The sequence below is a fragment of the Taeniopygia guttata genome, chromosome 19 (assembly GCF_048771995.1).
Source record: "Taeniopygia guttata chromosome 19, bTaeGut7.mat, whole genome shotgun sequence".
Lineage (NCBI taxonomy): Eukaryota > Metazoa > Chordata > Aves > Passeriformes > Estrildidae > Taeniopygia > Taeniopygia guttata.
This window is the reverse complement of record NC_133044.1, coordinates 262,096-283,729: the sequence shown is the minus strand read 5'-3', so window position 1 is coordinate 283,729 and position 21,634 is coordinate 262,096. Positions and strand designations below refer to the sequence as shown.

The 21,634-nt window shown below is 46.3% G+C and overlaps 1 long non-coding RNA gene across 7 annotated transcripts in view; it reads right to left on the bottom strand.

The window, feature by feature from the left end:
- The window catches only part of LOC115497794 (uncharacterized), a 148,980-nt gene that overhangs the window by 19,948 nt on the left and 107,398 nt on the right, over window positions 1–21,634 (bottom strand). For 5 of the 7 annotated variants that reach the window (XR_012051479.1, XR_012051476.1, XR_012051481.1 and 2 more), the window contains one exon: window positions 11,486–11,716. The exons of 1 other annotated variant lie outside the window; for it this stretch is intronic. This is a non-coding gene — a long non-coding RNA (uncharacterized lncRNA). Of the gene's footprint in view, window positions 1–4,720; window positions 6,211–11,485; window positions 11,717–21,634 lie in introns of those variants that run through there. One more of the 7 variants, XR_012051478.1, reaches the window with a different exon arrangement.

Genomic DNA, 21,634 nt, shown 5'->3' with positions numbered 1-21,634 from the left:
CAGTAAAGCCAGTCAATACGCCATTGCAATCATTTGGGGACCAGTAAAGCTTTGAAAAATAGCGTATGCACTGTGGATTTAAAGAAACCATCTGAACCACAGTAAGCCTTGAAGATAACTTTGAAATGCATTTTTATTTCTCAATAATTTCTTGAGAACCATTAAAAAAAATGAAAACTCTGTACCCTGGACAGACACAGGGTACTAAAGCACTGTGAGGGGGAAAAAAATATCATCAATACTTTGGAAAGTATCTCAGGAGTGTTCCCCAAGCACTGTTTGGCTAGCAGAGGAGACAGCTGCAGCTCTCCTGCTCCCATGTCTGTAATCCCATCACTCACCCTGCAACTTTGGGGTGCTGCTGGCACAGGTGGGGGTACTGCCACCACAAAGCACAAGCACCTGCTTGTGGTGGTGATTTCCTGCTTGAAATGGTGTTTGGTGGTCCCTAGAGACCTTCCTCTCTCCTTTCTCCTACTAACCATCCATTAGACTATTTTCTAAAACAAAACAGCAGCTTCATTGCATCCAAGTAATGACATTTCAGGCTTGAAAGCCGTGCTGTGCACACAATTCACAATGAATCAAACAGCCTCTAATGTCCCCTGACCTACTTCTCAGATCCTTCATTGTATCTGTGTAAGATAAAACCCTTGCTGGGATTAAAGCATTCATGGCATATGTCCAAAGGTCAGAAAAGGCCATGCTGCAACCACAAACCAAGAAAACTGCTCCTGGAAGTTTCAGTGCTGTATTTTACCTTCAGGACAGGAAAAATTTATTAAAACTGTGAAGTATCAGGCCCGTGGGAAGAGCTGGAGCCTTTCATAGCAGAGTGGTGCCTACTGAGCCAAACTCAGCCTCTGAATGTACCTTTCTTCCTGTAAGGTGAGAACAAGACATCAACAGAAATTAGGATCTGGTTTTGCTCTTAAATATCTTGATTTTCTTCAGTATTTATGCTATAAATGAGAGTTAAGTAGTAAAGGATTTGAAGCCATTAAACAATTAAATTCCTGGTTTTTCATTTTCTCAGCTGTGGGTTAATTTGATCTCCAGCACAGGTGGCACTTTGCAGTGGAGTACCAAACAAATTTGGAACATTTCTCAAGCATTCCCAGTTGGCAGGAGAGTGAGCCACAGTGGTACCAGCTCTGACCAGGAACCAGACCCTGGAGAGGTGACAGTCTTACCTGTGAGATACTCTGTGCAACACATGGGAATGAATTCTGAGTAGAATTTTCCCCTTTTTTGTGCATCCCTCTGTGCCCTAAGAGCGGCTGAGGACAAACTGAAGCCAAGCCTGGTGTCCCACTGAAATGAGGGCAGGGTCACCCTTCACCTGTGCCATGGCAGTGTTCCAGGGTGATGCCCAAGCCACAGCAGAGCTGGGCAATGCCAGCCCAGCACGCCGGCCCCCAAGAGCTGCCTAAGGCTCTGTGTGGATCCCAGGCAGTGCTGCAGCTGCTACTGGGGTCAGTGACAGCGAAGTGAGGAGCAGGAGTACACTGTGAGTAGGTTTTCAGCTAATTTAGCAGATGATGTCAGCTGTGCAGGCTCAGGCTATTTCCATTCCCCCCATTAACCTCAGCTCTGACAGATTGTGCTGCCGCAATTCAGGGACCATTCATCAATCCCCAACTCCCAGTGACAATGCTTCCATCTCACTGATGGTGACCAAAGAAAAATTCCATTGTTTCTGCAAGATCAGGCCTCCAGGAGCTCATGGTGCTGCTGGAAAGGGGGATTCAGATGCTGGTGCTTGGCCCTTTCAGCTGGGTCAGTCCCTGAACCAATGCCTCCTGCGAGCGGACACCAGGCTTGAAAGGCCTCTTGCAGATGAGCTGAAAAACTGATGTCTCAAGTCACCAGGGTCTGTGAGAATTTGACTATTTGTGTTTAATTTTTTTTGTCAGAGATGGGCAACTCTAAGTCCTAGAGTTTTACTTAAAATCTTGCCACCTTCTTTCGTAATGAATTTCTGTTCCAGCAGGAATAGGGCTTTCAGTCTGACCCCCCCCATCCTGTCAGTGAAAGATTACATGAGATTGTGATGTGGGACAAATCTTTCTGATTTTTCAGAGGAAGTTTCATTATTTCAATTTTCTCATGTTCTGGAGAAGAAAAATTACTCCCATACAAGGAGTCCTCTGGATCAGGGAAAATTTCAGTTACTTCAAAGGATATGCTTGAACAAAATATAATTTCACTTGAGCCTGACTTGTGGAAAGTGTCAGAAAGCTGAAACATTCAATTCTGAAAACACAAACAGGCACTCCTCCTTGAGCATCCTGGAATGAGGCTGGAATGCTGGCCCCTTCCCAAAGTGTTGTTTTCCTTCCAAGCTCTCCCTAGAATACACGTTTTGTTGGAACTCTGTGGCCTCGAACACCTGCAGTTACAATGATGCTACGGTTAGGGGCTGTGTTCCACAGGAAGTCAGCCCATCCAGATCTGGGCAAATCAGCCCTTATTACTTATTTATAAGAGCTAATTTCATGTACTGGCATTTCACACGCCATATGGAGAAGCGGCTGCCCGAGCCAAGCTGCAGGCAGCTCTCAGCTGCCTTTTTTTTTTGTTGTTGTTTTAAATACTCCTGCTCGTGACTGAAGCAAGGTTAATCACTTCTTTACTAAGAAAGATTACTTCTTGAGAAGCCCCAAATCCTCACCTCCCAGGCATGATTATACCACAGAGAGCTGGTGTGCCCCAGCCAGGGCTCCAGCTGCCTGGTGCCCCAGGATTTGCAAACAGATTGACTTGGTAGGTACTGTTACAGATCATCAGATGTTGGGTATGTGCAGTCACATCTATTAGTTTTCACAAGCTCCAGTTCCTCCTGGTATTTGCTCATCTGATGGTGGCTGACAGGGGAACAGCCCAGAGTGATTTGCCATCACAGCCCATGCGCTGCACACCCAGCAGCTCAGCTGCTGCTGCTGTGTTCTGTACCTCCACTATCGCTGAGAAACCTTCCCTCACCAGTATCTTCTGTTAAATTGTTAGTCTTTGTCACTTTTGGGAAGCTTTTTGTAAGGGTATCAAGGCCCAGGTTTGACCAGAAACTCTTAGTGTATAAACAAAACTAGACCTTTGCAGACGGAGGATTTGCATGGCTTCAGCTGCCCGATAAGCTGATCCCTAACATCCTTCCAGACAAAAATATACATCCAAAAATATACAGCTATTTTCAGTATTAATTCTTTTCAGATGAGGTATGTCTCCAAAGATAACACTGAGATAGATTCACAGGAAGGTTGTGGCACTTCTGGTATTTGCAGTATGAGAATGACATTTATGATAAGAAAAATGGAAGACATGGGGAGCAGTAAGGATGGCAATAACACTTCACTGGGGATAGAGATATAAGGAAATGAAAGCTGGAATGGCGGGATGGCAGGAAGGGGACCACAGCTGTTGGGAAGCAGAGGAGTAGCAGTGCCGAGGTGGGCTAAGGGAGCAGCTTTTGTCTGGGGTGGGATGAGCACGAGAACAGCCCCGGCGGTCTGGCACTAGTGGGGACCTGAAGGAGCCCTGAGTGAACCCCCAGGGTCTGAGCACATGGGTACAATAATCACAGCCACCTGGATCCCCCCAAGCATCCTTCCTCATCACAGCACAAATTCCCTCTCCATTTCCCCACATCAATCTCTTTTCTCCTGGAGATTTCCGTGGCTAGTGGATCCTACACAAATCTGTTTGCTTTCTTCATTTATGAGACATCTTTGATCTATCTGTGAAATGCTACAAACACTATAATAGAAAACTGTTCTCATTACAGTCTGAAATTAAAATTTACTAAAGATGCACAAAGCAGAATAAACTTTCAATTAAAATCTAAACACTGTACTGAGAAAGAAAACTGGAGGGAGCTCCTAGGTTTCTTTGCATTAAAAATGCTTGAGATTTAATTTCACTGTGACATCTCCTTGGAATTACGCTGCTAATTGATCAAATTTTGTCTGTCTGTTAGTTAAACTTTCAATAAAACTTAGATTAATGGATGGTGTAATCCTCCCGGGCAGAACAAATATTCCCATTGTTCGTGTCAGGTATGGAATAGCAATGCCCCCACTAACAGCTTCTGCATTCAACCTGGGAACAAGAAGTTAATCATAAAAGTGTGGTGATTCCTTAATTGCTTGAATGAAATTTTCTCTGTGTGCCATTCTCCCCACCCCCAGTCTCTACAACTGCTGCTACAGATCTTTAAAACCACACAGGCAGCATTTCCAGGACTGATTTGCTTTGTTCCTGATGAAAATGAAACCCCAACTCGCTCTACTCATGATCTCCCAGAAGGATAGAAGCGCCTTCAAAGAAAAAAAGCAAGCAACAGCTTTATGGATTCACAGAGGTAATGAGGTTGGGAAGACAATTAAGACCCCCAAGTCCAACTGTTCCCCCAGCACTGCCAAGGCCACCAGTAAAGTCTGTCCCTAAGTACCACACTTGCATGCCTTTCAAATCTATTCAGGAATGAGGACTCCACCACCACTGCCCTGGGCAACCTGTTCAGGGCTGGACGCGCTTTCCATGGAGAAATTTTCCCCAGTATCCAATCTAAACCTCCCCTGACACCACCTGGGACTATTTCCTCCCATCGCTTGTGACCTTCTGGAGCGGATGCCCACTGCAGTAAACATTAGCTCCCATCTCTGGCACCACAGAGAAAGAAGCCTGAGCCAGGAGGTAGGAGCATCCTACTCTCCTGAAATGCCCAAGGAACCTCTGTGCATCCCTACAGCTTCTGGATTGGCTAAGGGGGGGTCCCCAAATTCATATCTGGCTGTGTGGACATTACTGTTGAAGAGCCTCTTGGCCTCACACCAGCTGGACCCCAACACTTGCTGAGCATCTGGCTTGCACAGGCATCCACAGGAGCTGCAGCTGTAAATGAGCACTTTGTTAGCACAGGCGACCTCGACCTGCAGCTTTTGAAGATTTGGTGATTTTCCTACACAATGTACTTGCTGACACAATGTATTTTTGGATGTTTCTGGGGGTAAAAACATTTCTCTGTTTCAAGCTGAGTTTGAATAAATTATAGAAAGCCTCTCCAAAATGCAGAATGCTTTCCAAATTGCTTATTTTAGTTTTCCATCTCAGTGAGGACTAAAATCTCTTGCATTTTTAGAGAAAGTGATTGACAGTCAAATGCCACCTGTAGGCTGAAATGGTTCTTGATCCAGAAAACTGGGATCGGTCTTGGACAAAGGACACGCTACACAGACATGACAACACCAACACTGTTCACAGATACTAATATTAACATACTGCAAAGAATTAGAGCCAATTTTTTACCATTCCTTTCCACTGTGAGAGCAATGTATCTGTGCCAAACTGTTAATATCCACAAGAGGAGAAAATCATGCAGTATTTTTTTCCCAGTTTCTGCCTTTCCAGCAAATTTGCTCTCTGCCAGACTAAGACCTTTTGTACTACATCTAGTAAAGTCAAAGAGGAGCACAAACAAGAGGGAGGAAGAATTCAGGAAGCAACACCTTGTTTGTATTCTTGCAGTGGTCCTGTTTGTTGTGAACTGCTAAATTAACTCCCATTAATTCACTGTGAAAACAAGCTGTAGAAAATAGCATGGAACTTACAGTTTCTTCTGAATTAATGCTGCATAGTAATAATTTATTTTAAGAATAATTAACAGTAACTCAATGGTCTTTTGAGGCCTCTGAAGCGCGTCAGCAGTAGATGGTTATGTTTGTACCTGTTGGGAGTCCTGCTTAAAATACAGTCAAGTATTTTCATAGCTGTGATTCATCTTTTCATTCTCCTAGGCCTGTGCTATATTTATTACACATACACTTCGAGAGGCAAAAAGGAAAAATCTGGTGTACCTGAAATAGGAATGAAAGGGTCCATGTCAGGCACTCTGCTCACACCAAACCAGGTGTCGCTGGGACACTACCATGGACAAGAACTAGCAGGAGGAATGCTGATCCCAGGATAGATCGTAGGTCCTTGGACGTCCCTCTGACCTGACGAAGGTGGCAGCCCCTGCAGCCTGAGATAGGATGCCTGGCCAGGGCTGTGCTGTGCTCCCTGCAGAGGTTTGATATCACACAGCTGAAACACAGCATGGTCTTCTTTGCTGGGTTGAGACAGGGCCTGTGGTGGGGCTTGGCAGGAATTTGCATAAATGATTGATCCAGGTGAGTGGCACACACCATCCTCATTAAACTTTCAGTGGGGCTGGAAATGAAAAAGATTCATGTCTGTTGCAGGAGGCTTTCAGGGATCAATATGTTCCAACATATGTTTTAATACTTACTCAGTTCTCACACGTGTCTCACGGGATTTCTTTATTTATCTTTTTTCCCCAAGGTTATGAAGCCAACTGTTTTTTACGTGCTCTGAGGCAGGGACCTGATTTTCATAATAACTCTCTTTCCTAGAAGGTGAGAAGCATGAAGCTGTGTTTCTTACCCAAACAGAGCATGATCAGATTATGCTGTGCACAGAGCCCTGGCTGCTCCCGTTGTGCCTTGCTAGAGTGCTCAGCACACCTTCGGGGAGATTATTGTTCCAAAAGGGGCTAAACACAACTCCTGCTTGTCGGTGCTTCTGGAACATTTTCTTCTCCCTTTATCTCTCCTTTTCCCAGAGGATGCTGTGCTTTGATGTCTCTGTAACACAGATCACACTGACACTGAGAGGTGAGTGGGCTGTGCAGAACCACTGTGGAAGTGCAAAAAGCTGTCCTCTGCAGTGCTGGAGGAGGAGGGAGAGCAGCCCAGGGAATGGAATTTAATAGGAAAGAAAGGAAAAAGGGCATGAGACTGTGTTGAAACGCGGGAGATGCAGAGCAGCCCTGGTTGTGCTGGCCTAGGAGCACAAACCAGTTCACAGCTGCTCTGTAACTTGGCTTCTGAGGCACATGTACTTGGTAAGTAACCCAGCTCCTCATCAAACTAATTAATTGAGAGAGCTCAAGGGGCCACTTGAAGCCAGTTCATGGCAGGATGCTGTGAACAGCCCCCCTTCACTGCAGAACACAGACTGGGTTCTCCAAACGCAGTTCAGCTGTAAGTGGTGGGGTGGGTGTGCTTGGAGCTGTGCCAGGAGTGACCTCTCAGCCCCTCGTGGAGCTCTGAAGGTCCTGGGAGATGCTCTGGCCTCCCCACCCCTGCTGGCTGGCACCAGAGGCACAGCGGCCACTGCTCCAGCCCAGGGTCACCAAGGCCACACGGATCCTCTACCCAAAGTCCCTTTGTCCTTCTCTTTTGTTCCAGGGAGAGACGATGGGCTGCTTCTGCAGTAAATGGGGTGATGAACAAACCGTGTGCGACACCTCCCACGTTTCACAGTGCTGCAGTTTGCTGTGGAGTCCATCACTGCTGGGTGGGAAGGAAAGACAGGATGCTTTCACACCCTGCTCTCATTAGCTGTGTGTGCGCGTGTTGCTCTTTTCTCCAGCACTTCTTTCCCCTCTCACAGCAAAACCATAGGACAGGAAAGGAACACTGCTAGATTCTAACTCGGGCCTTTATACAAGAAATCATTGTATTCCAAAAATCTTATCCCAGGGGCTAAATAATAGGATAGAAACAACATTTGCATGAAATCCAAAATCAACACAAGAAAGGAAGTCTTTGCAATTACAGTACCCCACCCAAGACAGCCCAGACTATCCCAGTATTGCACTAGAAATGCTATTTATTCACACCACCATATCACTGCCTTCAGTCAGCATTACAGGCCTGTCATTTTCTAAGTGTATAATGTATGGTAAATACAGGCCTCTGACAGCACAAAAATACAAAAGCCAAAGGGTAGGAGGAAGTACATGCTACTCTGGTCCCATTTCCCATGCCAGGAAGAGGGATTTGGAAGAACCTTTGCTGTTCCCACTACAGCACATCGCTGCACTGACACCCATGGTACCTGTGCCTGCGCTGTGGTGGGTTGGACTTGAATTTGCATCTCACAGCTATCCTACACAGAGTGCAGAATTATCATTTGTAACCTAAAATTCCCACTGGAATCTTCCTTGGGTAATCATTTCTGTGCCCTCTTCCCCTCTGTGCTCAGCCAAGTCAGAGGTGTCATGGAGCCCAGGAGCGGTGTCAGCTCGCTGCTGAAGGAATGAGCATGCTGGGAAGCACAGTGAGCTGCTCCGAGTCAAACACAGAGCTCAGACACTGCTGGGCTGGCTGCTTTGATTTCACTCTACAGCAGAAAGTGCTGGTGAGAACAAAAACATCCAGCAGGTGCTGAAACCTGATTCCCAAAGTGTGGGATTCAGAGCTGACACTGACAGGATGCAAGGCCAGCTTGGCCAGGCTGTGCCCCAGGTTGGGAGGGTCTGTGCAGTTCCCAGCCTGACCTCACACCAGTGTAACAAGTCATCAATTCCTCATTTTCATCCTGAACAGGGGGACAATCCCGGGCTGTGCCCTTCTCTCGTTTGGACAGCAAGTGATAACTGAATCTGACACGATGACATAATTTCATAGCTCATAGGCCCTGGAAACAGGGACTTCTTCTTGGTCATCCTGCCTGAGAGACCATTTCAAAATAATTAAAAGATGGTTTATGATGCTTTGATCAAGGTTTTTAATTAACCTATCTTGCTTTCAGCTACTTCAAGTTCATTTCACCCTCACTGACAGTATCATACAGGGATTGACTATAACCCAGTGGAGAACGTGAGCCACGCGGCTGCAGGGCCTGGCTGTGGAGCTCCTTTAACTCCTTGTCCCTCCTGACAAGGTCCCTAAGGGATGTGGGGCTGCTCTGGGGGTGCTGAGGTGGCTGGGAGCGGGTGGCAGCAGCAGGCAGAGCCGCAGAACCGGGCAGTGCATCCATCACCACTGCTGCCAGTGCCAAGGCCAGGCCATTCATCAACCAGTCAATTGGGGAGCAGCAACAGGGGCATGGCCAGGACACATCTCAGTGCTGCTGCCTTGGGAAGGGAAGTGTCAGGCTGAAATTAGTCACCCTGATCCCTACAGTCAGAGAGACACAGGTCCTTTGGAAGGGTAATTTGCTCCATCAATCTCTGTGGAGACGTTGAACCACTCACACGATGTTAAGTCAGTGGGGAGGGAGGTATAAATGTCACCTGACATTAATGCTGCTGCCTCTGCATGGCAAGGGAAGCTGCTCTGCATCAGCTCAGGGCATATCTGCAGTGGCAGCGAGCTGGGGAAGGTGGAAGAAATCCACAAGTCATGACGGTCCTGCCAAGAGAGGCCTGTCAGAAGGACCAGGGCAGGGAAAGATTAAAACTCTTCTGTCCTGCTTCCTCTACCAAAGCTGCCATCAGAATGAACTTCTGTTCAAACTGCGAAATGTGGGGGTATCTCCATTAAGCTCCCTGTGCTGAGCTCTGCACGCCTCAGACTGGTCACAGGGAGTGAATCGCTGTACCTGACCAAGGAGGAGCACGATGCCCCCGGCCAGGAGATGTGGCTGACACATGGCTCATCTCCCCCAGAGAAATTGCCCTAAAGGTACTGACTGGTTGAAGCAGCAACACTCCCTGGGTGCTTCCACCCAAGGTCACAATATGAACTTGATGTTGAACAAGAGCCTAAAACAATTTTTGGCAAGTGAAGAGACTTACAGTATGCTGTGCCAACGGCTTTCCAAGAGGCATTGGAGCAGGCTGTGCTAATAAACCCTGTGGAGAGCCATTGCGTGGGGGAAACGCTGAGCCATTGCAGCTTCCTCTGAACAGTCACTGAGGCTGCATAAATCATTCGCAGCAACTTCTTTAACAAGTGTTTCTTAGGAAAGCGTTTTTAAACAAAATCAAAATTTCTAGTTTATCCATTAACTTAAGGAAAGGCTAATTAAGCCCAAGCTCTTGGAATAGAAAGATTTTCTGAGTGTGTTTCCAAAACTGTCATAAAAATTTGCATTTCCATGAAGCTTTTGTTTTCTTAAAAAAAACCCTCTTCTACACCCCAGCCCCACTGTCCTGAGATATTCCTGCAGACAAGTGGCTTTTTCTGCTTCTATTTTTCCCCCAGCTGGATTTGCCAGAAAAATCCCAGACAGGACTGAGACCTCTGCCCCACTGTATTTCAAAAAACCTGAGCCACATCTTAGTAACAGCAATTCTAAAGAAAGTAAAGTGCTGGTGATGGGAAAGCGCCTCAACTTCTTATTGAGGAAGGGAAAAAAGAGAATAGCAAAAGATTCAGAGAAAGAAAAAAATAAGTTGTTTATAGCAGGAGCTTTTCTTAAAGACTTGAATACCTGTGGAAAATGTGAGAATGAAATAAGAAAAAGATTTATTGAGTCTCAAAGCCTCCAGCTAAAATTAAATGTGGTGAGAAAAGTGGCTTTCCACTTTTAATTGTCTTTACCACAGTAACTGTGTGTCAGTCTCTTCTAAAAGCCTATTAATTCTGTAATTTAGTGCTAGCAAGAGCTAGGAGACAGTCAGAACCATCACCGTTCTTTTTTTCTTAATTCATTGACTAAATGTCATCAGGCGTCAATACTAGAGGGGGCTTTCTCCTTCAAGGCTTTAAATACTAAAAATTTAAAACTTTTTATAGTTTACTGAATAAAAAAAGTGCTGGCACATCAGTTAACAGAAGGGGTGCTATGACATTGTATGTTGGTGTGTTAATTGTGGCTAAAAATAACCTGGCGGGTCCAAAGAGCTGTCGAGTGAACAATTTTTCCAGGCAAGAGAGGGAATTAACTTGTTTAACGGCTGCAGCTAGATGCAATCTATGTGTTTAGCCATAGTTTTAGAGTTTATTCTGAAACTAGCTGGAGCTGGTAATAGACCTATTAAGGCAGAGACAGGCTGGTAGGTGGATTTCTTGACATTTGAGATTGTATAACAAGGTAACTGCCAAAAAACCCCCATTACCTCAGAGCCAGCAGCAAAACAATGTCCATATTTGAGCTTTTAAAAAACAGGAGGAAGGATACTCAAAGAAATAAGTAAATCAAAGCCACGGGTCCAAGAGGAACAAGGGGACCTGCAGGGGTACCGACAACCCCCCCAGGCACCGGGGAGCTAGTGGCACCCACAGCTATTTCTGAATGGTCAGTTATTACAAATAAATCACTGGGTGCCCCTGGGTCACTTCTGTATCCAAAACAGCAACAGAACTGAAGAGTCACCTTGAACAAGGGCTGGCACTGGAAATGAAAGGAATGTGTGCTCATGGAGGAATGCTGAGGGTGGACCCCAGTCTCACTCATCCATTTCAGCTCTTTGTGTATTATTTCATGTAAACCAGGATGCAATTTCCCTGCATCCCTCCTGCAATCCATAGGTGGAAGCCTATAGTAATGTTTTCCATTATTTGCCGGTTGTTTCCATTTCCCAGGCCTGCTGGAAACCACAGGAGATTTCAAAACAGGCAAAATATGAGATTTAGTTAAGTAATTTGCTTATCTGAATGCATTTCATGCAGTGCCTCAGCCTGATTCACAACTAAACTTCCTTTTTTGTAAGATAATTTTCAGTGTAATTGAAGCAGAATTTGGTACACACCTGTTGTCGGGGTGCTGCAGTCCCATGGGCAGGATGGTGCCTCCCCCTGCTGAGCTCCTTCTGAGCAGGGCGCAGGATGCAGGGCATGCCAGTTCTGGGCACAGACACTGCTCCCACCACTGCACTGGTGGCACACACACCCTGCCTGGCACCATGTGTCACTTTGTCCTCCAGTGCCAGGTAAGCAAGCAGAATGTGTTAGCCTGTCTGGCAATTTAGTCTCCATTGAATCTAACAGGAAAAAAAAAAAAAAAATCAAAAAGTCCTCAGATTCAAGGTTTCAAAGTTCAGGACTGATTTTTGTGCATATACTTTGTTCCTCACCTTAGAACCATCAGGTTTTCTTTCTCCCAGAGAACAAAAACAACTGAATTTTAAACCAGACTCAGCAACTAACATGACATTGTGAAGGACACACCAGCACTTATCATCTCTCCAGATGAGTTGGTAAGTATTTATAGAAACATTTCCTCCCTGGCACAGCTTTAACTAAGCAATGTATCTAATTTCCTCTGGAGAAATCAGTTAGATAAGTCTCATCATAAATAGTAATAAATAACTACTCTGGCATAGTTGCTTATTTAGTGAAGTTATTTGAATATTAATGACTTTACAGGTACACTTGCAGGGTAAAAATCCATTACAGTAATACCTCAAAACTAAATCCAGGATTCTATGGTCTGAATTACAAGGCAGGATGTGCATGAGGTTACTGGAGACAACAATATATGGAATAACCCAAATTCCCTTGTAATTCCAATATATGGAATAGATGGAATTCCCTTATAAACCCAAATTCCCTTATAATTCCAATATATGGAATATATGGAATAACCCAAACCTTACCTGACACATCAGAGACTTCATGGAGAGCTGCTCCTCGAAAGCACCACAGCCCAGATCACTCAGAGCAGACAGCCAGGCTGAGGGGCAGGGGCACCGGGACACGGGGACACAGGGTACAGGGACACAGGGACACGGGGACACAGGGACACGGGGGCACAGGATACAGGGACACGGGGACACGGGGACATAGGGACACGGGGACACAGGGTACAGGGATACAGAGACACAGGGTCAGGCACGGGGTGGGACAGAGCCACATCCTGCTGGACAGGGACAAACGCAGGACAATTTGCTTGGCTGGAGCTCGGCTGCCCCAGAGGCAGCAGTCTCGGCTGAGAGCACAGGGGCTGCACTGACCCAGTTGCAGTGACACTGGGACAAAAAGGACCAGCCCTGCGAGTGCTGGCCCTGGTGGTGCTCCCTGGTGTCCCCAGTCTTGGGGTCTCCATCCCTGTGGTGAGATGGAACTCCATGGAACTCCCTGTCCTCTGCACACAGCACTGATGCCTTTGGTTGCTTTGATGTTAGCAGCAGGAGACATCACAGCAGTGCTGAGATGCTTATTATCCCCTTGGGTTCTTTCCTTTTATTCGTCATGGGTTTCAGCCTGTTGTATAATATACATTTTTCAAGTTAAGCATCAAAACAATGAATACAAATGAGCGAGGAAGTGTTCACTTGCTGAAGGAGGAGAATTACTAAGAGCAACACTGTGCAGTATTATAATGCATTTCCACTACTACACCATTTGTATTAATGTATTACAGACATCTACAAAGACAAATTGCAGCTTAGTTCAAAGGGAAGAACACTCAAATGCCTGTAAAATGCTGTAGGCTGCTCTCAGAGATGCTCTTCCATGAAACAACATTTGGATTTCAGAGCTCTCCTGGCATCAAGGCTTGCCGTGGCTCCCGCTCCCTCTTCCCAGCCACGCTGGTTTGTGACAGCACGTGGGTGCCCACAGGCCCTGAGGGGGCTGGCCCTGTCCCCAGCCCAGGGACACTGTCCCCAGCCCAGGGACACTGTCCCCAGCCCAGGCAGTGCCTGCCTCTTCAACCCTCACTGACCTGGATGCTCGGACAGCCACGGGCAGAACTGATAGCACCGGCTTATTCCAGCGAAGACTTTGTTGCTGAATATAAAGTAGCACCAAAAGCTGCAGGAAGATCTCCCTGGAACCTTCCCACCCCTTCAGCATTTGCAGTTCTGAATTTCCCAGCGAGAATGGACGAACAAGCCCCTTGGACCATGGGACACGTGACTCTCCTTCATTCCACAGCCCTGCAGTGGCTCAGGAGCAAATGCATCGTTTTGGAAGTGCCATTTCTCACCAGCACCAGGGACCCTGCAGATAAAGAGCAGTAAACCCAGGCTGCGAACACAGAGGTCACTCAGTGCAATGAGATCTCTGGGTAAGATGAATCAGATGAGCCATTTTCAGGACATTGTTTACAAATCCAGACAATTTTTATTTAGTTTTGAATGAATTTGTGTATGTATTTTCTTTTGCCCTCTGCAAGAACAGTCATCCTTTCTGATCTTCCATCTCTGCCTGGCATATGGTATTTTCATCTTGCTAACAGGATTACATTTACCCTGCCAGGCTATAGCAGGCACCCAGTTTTGTTCAGACTTCCACTGCTTCTCTACCAGTGTGCTGCTATTAGCAAATGTCAGCCCTGGAGCAGGGAGGTGTGAGAGAAAGAAAGAGTAAAACAAGAAAGGGGAGGGGGAATTGAAAGAAAAGGAAGAGTGTTAATAGCAGCTGTTGGGAGCACAGGGTGGGTGAGCTCCTGGGGCTGGAGTCCCCTGCAGCACCATGGTGTGAGGGGCAGGGAGAGGGGACCCTCTGCACAGCCCCATTCACACCCTGCTGGGGCTAAGCATCACCCACAGCGGCTTGGGGAGAGCAGGGAGGGCAGGGGGATCTAGGGGCCAGTCAGTGCTGCACATCCTGAGATGGGGCTGGCTGGGAGCGACCAACCAAATAAACTGCTTATTCTTCCTGGCTATCTCATGGTCATTTAAAAAGCAGAAAACCAGCTTTGTTATTCCTTAGGGTGTCATCTCCCTCAGTGTTTGTGACAGTTAAAAGGGACAGGATGAATTCAGCCAATCTACAGGTACATGTATCCAGGTCTGTTTGTTGTGTGCCAGGTCTCCTCCTCAGCTGGGATCACCCTCACTGCAGGTACCACTATGGCCACATGGAGACACATCTCATTTACATGCCCATCCCTTCCCTGTACATCTTGAAAGAAGAATTAATTAGTTCAGATGATAAAGCACCGTGGGGAAGGAGAATCAAGGTTAATAACATATATTAATAAAATATCAGCAAGGAAAAATGACTAGCTGTGTCCCAGCTAAGCCATCTCCATGGCCATAATCTGTCCCTGTCTTTGCAAGTGGTTATATCTCAATAGATCAGGAGGGAAAAATAATGGAGATGAAATAACACTGCAAGGTTTCAGCTCCACATGAATGCTCTGCTTGCTGCTCCAGTGGCAACAACCTGATGTGCAAAGGAGCAAACTGGGTGGCTGGCAGCACCCTGGGAACTGTTCCCAATATTTGCTCTGAGGGAATTCCAGCCTGGTGCAACACTGCACGCAAATGAGGGACAAGGACAGGCCACTCCACGCTGTTGCCAAGGTCTAGCCCCGGGCACAGTGATGCACACACCAGCCTTCAGTTCTAGGTTTGGGTTTGCAGAGTGGGAAATAGTGAGCTGCCAGAGAGCTGTGGTTGTCATGCTGCCTCAAAACATCACCCAAATTCCCCTTCTAGCTTGTTTAAATACATCACTTTATCATTCCCAGTAAGTTTCCCATTAAGTGTTCCCATCAGCAGAGAAACCATGGAATCACACCATTTATCTGAGGTTTCATCACCGCCCCAACCAATTACCTGTCCCCAAGCCATGAAGCAGCCAGAGAAGCAATACAGGCACCTTCTGTGACAGGCAGGTGAGGAAAAACATTTTATCTTCACTGCTGCCTCTCATTCTTGCCCAGCAGAGAAGCTGAAGGGCAGGAACACCACCACCACCACCAAAAACAGGAAATGCAAAGTCTGTGGAGAGGCATCTGCAAACTGCATTTACCCATTAAATTGCACCATCAGAAGGAAAACTGAAATTCATCTCACCAAAATAAGAGGAAGGCCTCAATCCAGAACTTACTTTCTAGAGCCAGACCCCAGACCCCAGTCTCCAGCAGCTGGTAGGGGCAGGGTTTGGATGCACTGCCAGCCTAAGGGAATTGGTTTGGACATTATAGGAATGGCAGCTCCTCCCCAGTGCAAGGAAAGCAGGAACCTGCTCTGTTCTCTAGCTGCTATTGATTTATAACACTTCAGAAACCTCTCACTATATAGTCTTTTAATGCTGAGCTGTGAAATGAAAAGACATTTTCACACCATTAAAGGGAGGTTAATGTAAGATGAAAAAGAGAATATTTGCATTTAATGAGTGAATTTGAAGAGCTTGGCTGGATTTCTTGCAGGCTGTCCCTGGAAAGCTGATTCCCGTATGGAGAAAAGTTTCTTCTTAAAAGCAAGTGTGTTCCTCCCCTCTCCAATCCTAAAGCAAAGGACACTTTTAAAGTATCATACTGAAATACCTATGGTCTGGTTTCAGAATAAGAAATAATAGCTCCAGAGAGTCAGAGGGTGGGAAAGCACAAGGAACCTGGCAGGGAGATGACATACATGTGGCTGCTTGTGAGGCTTATATGTTACTTTTCCAGTTTTCCATTTTTCTCAATTCCAGGTGCTGCAGCACAGCACCAATACATTAACTTTCTGCGAAACTGAGTAACAGTAAATATTTCCCTTCCTGTTGCTCTTCCATTGGAATGCTCCTGGAGCCAAGCTGTGTCAGGGACAGATGAGCCCAGCTGGCTGTCCAGGCCCTGCAGCCACAGGAGCAAAGGACGGTCCTGGTGCCCCTAGCCCAGCCCTGGCAGCTCACCGTCACCCGACACACACACACTTCATTTCGACCATCAGCAGCTCCTGACCAGCATGCAACAGCTGGGAGCTGGGATTCCCACAGTGATCTATGCTCCCATTCGTATCTTTTGATATCTGGAAGCAGAGAATTTCAGCGAAAAAGGGCTTTCCGCTAAGATGACCATAAATCTCAATGTGTTTACAACAGAAGACTGACCAGAAGAGTTTATTAAATCTCTAAGGGATTTGATGTATATCAAACGGTTACATAAAGTCAATACTTTGGAAAGAACTAGACAATAAATACCCTACAAGAGGCAATATTTCTATCACAGAGAAAGCAATCACATAAAGATTAGGAGACCAATTTCAATACTGAATGTCAGTCTGCTGTAAGAAGACATTTATTGTTTTTCTGAATTATCACAGAAGAGCAAGATAAGCCATAACAATATTCTGAGCCCAGCTAATCATGCTATCAAAGTCAGAAATACTCTTTCACCTTTTAAAAATCACTTTTCTACTTTGCAAATATAAGGAACAACATCTTGAAGGTACAGGGGGAGGGGAGGGAAGGAGATTTATCATGGTGGGTGGTGAAAAATCTGGAACTGCCACCCCTCAGCTACAAACACAACTCAAGGTTCCTCTGCAGGTGCAGCCCACCCCATGGACCCTGATTCTGCCCCAGTTGCTACAACTGGTTCAAGGACCAAAGAATCACCTGGGACAAAGCTGGCCCTAGAGGAGGGTTTGGGAACTGTTTTTAATGGATAATAGACCTATGACAAAATATCAACTTTCAGCGTGCAAAAATGCCACTTGTTTCAATTTGACAAAACAATCCCTACAAAGAGATTTTTCTTTTTACAGTTCAGATTAAAAGAAAGGAAAATCTCAACCAGTTTGATTTTAGCAGAAGCCAAAGAATAGATGTCACTGGGGAACAGTATTGACCCACTGATATTTCAAGGGCAACTGCTTGTTTCACTCTCCTGAGTGAAAAAATTTCCTGATTTCCCACTGCGAGGTCCTGCCTCCCCTAAAAGCATTCTCCTCCCAGGGGTGCTGGTCCTGTCCCATGGCCCAGCCTGGGCTGTGCCCACACCCCTGCCCCAAAGCAGCTCCTGCACAGCACTGCGCTCGGGGTGGCGCTGAGCTGAGTGTCGCAGCTTTGAGCTGCAGCTCTGCCCAGTGAGGGCACGTGCCACTGGCAGCAGTGCAGGGGCACTGTCCTGCCTCCCAACACTGTGGGAAGGATGTCAGACCAAGGACTAGGAGGTACTTGGTGGGAACGTGGGAACCTGGGCTATTCAAGCCTTAGAAGCTAACATGGAAACTGCCAGTAGCTCCGTCCATGCTGGTGGAACAAGTCTGAGAGTTTGGGTTTGTCTGGTTGAAGCAAATATTTGGAATTTGAATACCAAAATGGGAGCGTAAGAATGAATGCATTTTTGCAGAGCACGTTCCCGTCGGCACTCCGGCGCGCGGCAGAGAGCACAGCGAGCAGTGCGTGCTCTGCGCCAGGCACGGAGATAAACCCTCTGCAGCAGAGATTAGTGACAGCCTAAGTGAGCACAGCCATTAATAATGACCCGGTCCAGAAGGGAATCATCAATTATCCTTATCATCTTCAGCTTGTATTTCTGGAAAGATAAATCCAGCAGATTGGTGTGTACAGGGAAGAAAGGAAATGACACGGAGCTGTTGCACATTGTTATCGAGAACTGAAATGCAGTGAGATGGAGGTAATTATCAGCAGTTTGAACACAACTGTACCAGATACATCAATGCTGTAACATTGAGCATCAGTGGGTAGGAGGTACAGGAGGTACCACACATGATTTTTTGTCCAAATCAACCTTTTTATCTCTTACAGGATTCACACAGCAGTGCTCAGAGGCCTGAAAATTCATTTGAGAAGAGCAGTAAATTAATTCTGCAGAGGTTATTCCTTCACTAAGCCCTGCACTTTTCTCTTGCCCCAGAAAGAACAGTGAGTGGCTTTCTGAGAAGTTAGTCTTGCAGTCTAATCAAGCCTGTTCTCTCTAATTGAAGTTAATCACAGGAAACAGGTTAGAGAGGATGGTCCTGTGAGCGATGCCAATCTGAGGGGTCCAGTGATGTCACCTGGCACAAGCACTGAGGGGTCTGGCACTGGTTTTATCTCACCTGTTTGCCTAAGAACTACTCTGTTCTGTTTCTAATAGAACAATAATCTGCACTCTTCTGGAGCTGGAGAAGCTTGGTTTCTGAGGGAATATGACAGCATCTTTACTAGTTTATAGCAGAAAAGAAAAGGCACTTAAGGGAATTTTGTTTGTCACTTGAAAATTAGCTTAGAGGAAAAAGAATCTTCAATTCAAATATGATTAAAAACTGATGAACCAAAAGCCTTGTAGTGGCTCTGTGAAGTCCAATTCTTACAGTACAAGAACATGGCCCTGCTAAGCAACAAGAAGAAAATAAACAAAACAGATTTAAAGCAAAAACCTGAACAGAAATGGACCAAACTGTAATCCAGTGGCACCAGACCGTTGCCAGAACAGAAATTGTCCCACTGCGCTTAAACAGGGGCTTTAAGGGAACTGCTGAGCTGCTTCTGTACTATTGGCAACATCCCATTAAACTTACTGTCATTATTTCATCCATCTCTTTTGGTCAAGACCCCCTGCCCCTGAAGGGAGGGGACATGTCCCTGAGGTGCACACATCTCTCTGCACTGTCACACAGCACTGAGCTGGGGTAATTGCACATAGCCAAGGTCAGCTTTGTTCCCTAAAACATTAGAGCATGTTCATAAACAGCTAATAAACCCACAGATGAGTGATGACTTGGCACAGGAGGAGGAGAGGTCAGTGATGCTCAGCTGCTCCAGTCTGCTCCAGAAAGGGAAAGCAGCAAGTTCCCAGGGTGGTTTTGGGGATGTCCCTGGTCTTACTGGAGCTGCAGTGGGAAGGGTTGAGCAGGGCACCACACACATGACCTGTGCACTCACACAGCCCTTAGAGGCATGCATGTGGACATGACCCACAGCAGCAAATCTCTCAGGCCAGAGTGTATGGCTTCACTTTACCAGCTGGACCAATTTAATTAACTATGGGAACATTAATTATTGGCTATTGCTGTTTTTATTTCAGAAAAACCAACTGGCATTTCACCAGGTCAATACAATGCAAAATAGCCACTAACACCAGCCTGAGCTCAGGCCCCAGATGCTTTAGATTGATGGTAATTTCTCTGCAGCTCTTACTGGCAAAGAACAATTTTTAAAATGGTCCTAAATACCAGACCAGCCAGAGGAATGATATTTCCTCAGATACTTAAGACCTCCTGTTTACCACCCGCTGTAGCATGTGATATACATGGCTGTACATTTTCTGTCACCAGTGATTTATGAACAAAACACATTGTCCAAATAAGCTTAATGCATAAAGCACTGAAGCATTCTGTGACATGGTCTTGAGGCAGCAATTGCCTCCCCTACCTCTGGACATCCTGCTCCATTCTGAAAGACTAGAGGGGCTGCAGGAAGCCCGTGGCCAGCAGCCACCTGTGCCCCTATCACTGGGCTACTCAGGACAGGGAGGAATTTCAGCCCACTCTGCCTGTGGCAATGCCAGAAGTCATGTCTCTATTACAAATGCAGGCCAAAAACTACCCTGACTCCATAGAGGGTTTAGGCACAACAATGTATTAGAATGAAAAAAATGATGAGAGTAATTCCATGACTTTGTGGTTCTGATATTATAGTTTTAAACTCTTGGCCTGGCTTGAATAGCTTCTAAGTTGCACTAAAAAAATCTTTCAGAGATAAAGGAAAAGTCAAAAGAAAACCAGTATTGAAAGCAGGGGGACAATGGAGCTTGGGTGGCTCTTGTGCAGCATTTGGACCTGGAAATGAACTGCCCCTGGTTCTGGGTTCCTTTTCCTGCTGGTGGCCTCCACAGCTCCCACAGACCAGGAACAACTGGAGTGTCACACACAATCACCTGCAGCCCCCACACTCTGCCTCCACTTTCCCTTCCCATTCTGAGGCTGCAGAGACCCACGTGGGGTTTGCAGAGGATCCAGCCAACTCTCACCACCTCCTGCCCATCTCTCCCACCAATGGACACAGCACAGCCATTTCCCTGAACTCCTGCATTTTTCTTCCTATGATTATCTTCTTTAAAAAGGCACAAATTGAAAATGAGATGCAGAGCCAGCGGGCTCTTTTGAGCTATGGTTATTAGCTGTGTGGAGGATGAAAGTGGTACGACTCCCCAGATAAATATATAGTTCATTAAAAGTGTTCGGGATCACTCTATTCTGCTGATCAAAAGCCTAAATCACACAGTTAGCAACATTAAGGAGCTGTATTATGATTTGAGTTATATCGGAATAAACCCACTCGAGGACCGAGGGAAGCCCAGCGGCGCTGGGAGCCCGGCAGTCACACTGTGGCTGCGGCTCTGATCCCAGCACATGCAGCCCAAGGCAGGATTTCATCCTGTTTTCAACAGCTGAAAACCACTCTGGCTGTTTGGGAGCAGCAGACTGCACACAAGTAGGTGCTTTATTCCTCAAACCACAGCTGTCAGGTTCCTCTCAGGTTTTAACTGGGCAACAAACCCAACCAGCACTGCCCAACTTCAGAGGTATTTTTAAAATCACATCAGAGCTCTGTTTTTCTTAGTGTCCCTGTGGAATGCTGTGAGTCTGAGGAATGGGCACATCCTTGCCAACTCTTACAGTGTGTTTATGCCAAGGAATGTGTGGGTCTGGAGGGTGCAGGGAGGCTGCAGACTGGCTCTGCAGTCACGGGGCAATGAGGTACTTAATGCCACAATTCTGGGTTTACTGCAACCACAGATATGAAATACTGATTCTGGAGAAGAGCTGCACATTGATTTACTCAGTGTTACCAACACTAACCAAAGGTGGTTGTCCCATCCCTTCTGTGAAACTACTTCTTTTATTAAGCACACAGCTTAATACAAACCCACAAGTCCTCTGCATGACCAGGCTCCAGCCCTCTCAGGCAGAGACCTCTGCAAAGTCCAGCCTGACCTCCTAAATCTTGGCTCAAAACCTGCCACTTTCTGATTTCCGATCATTTCTAATTTGGCTCAATAAAAGCTATCTGAGACTGAGGATTTGAATACTGATGACAAATTTTGCATCCAAATGATATCTCAATCAGTCAATTTTAAAGAGAGCACAAGTCTCTTGTTCAGCTTCAGGCTTTGGCAAGGACACCACAGAGTCCAGGTGAGCTGCTCCTTAGGAGGTGGTGAAGGAGTGCTGGGTCTCAGCACCTGTAGCAGCTCCTGTGTCACCCCTCTGCCACCTGAAGAGCTCACC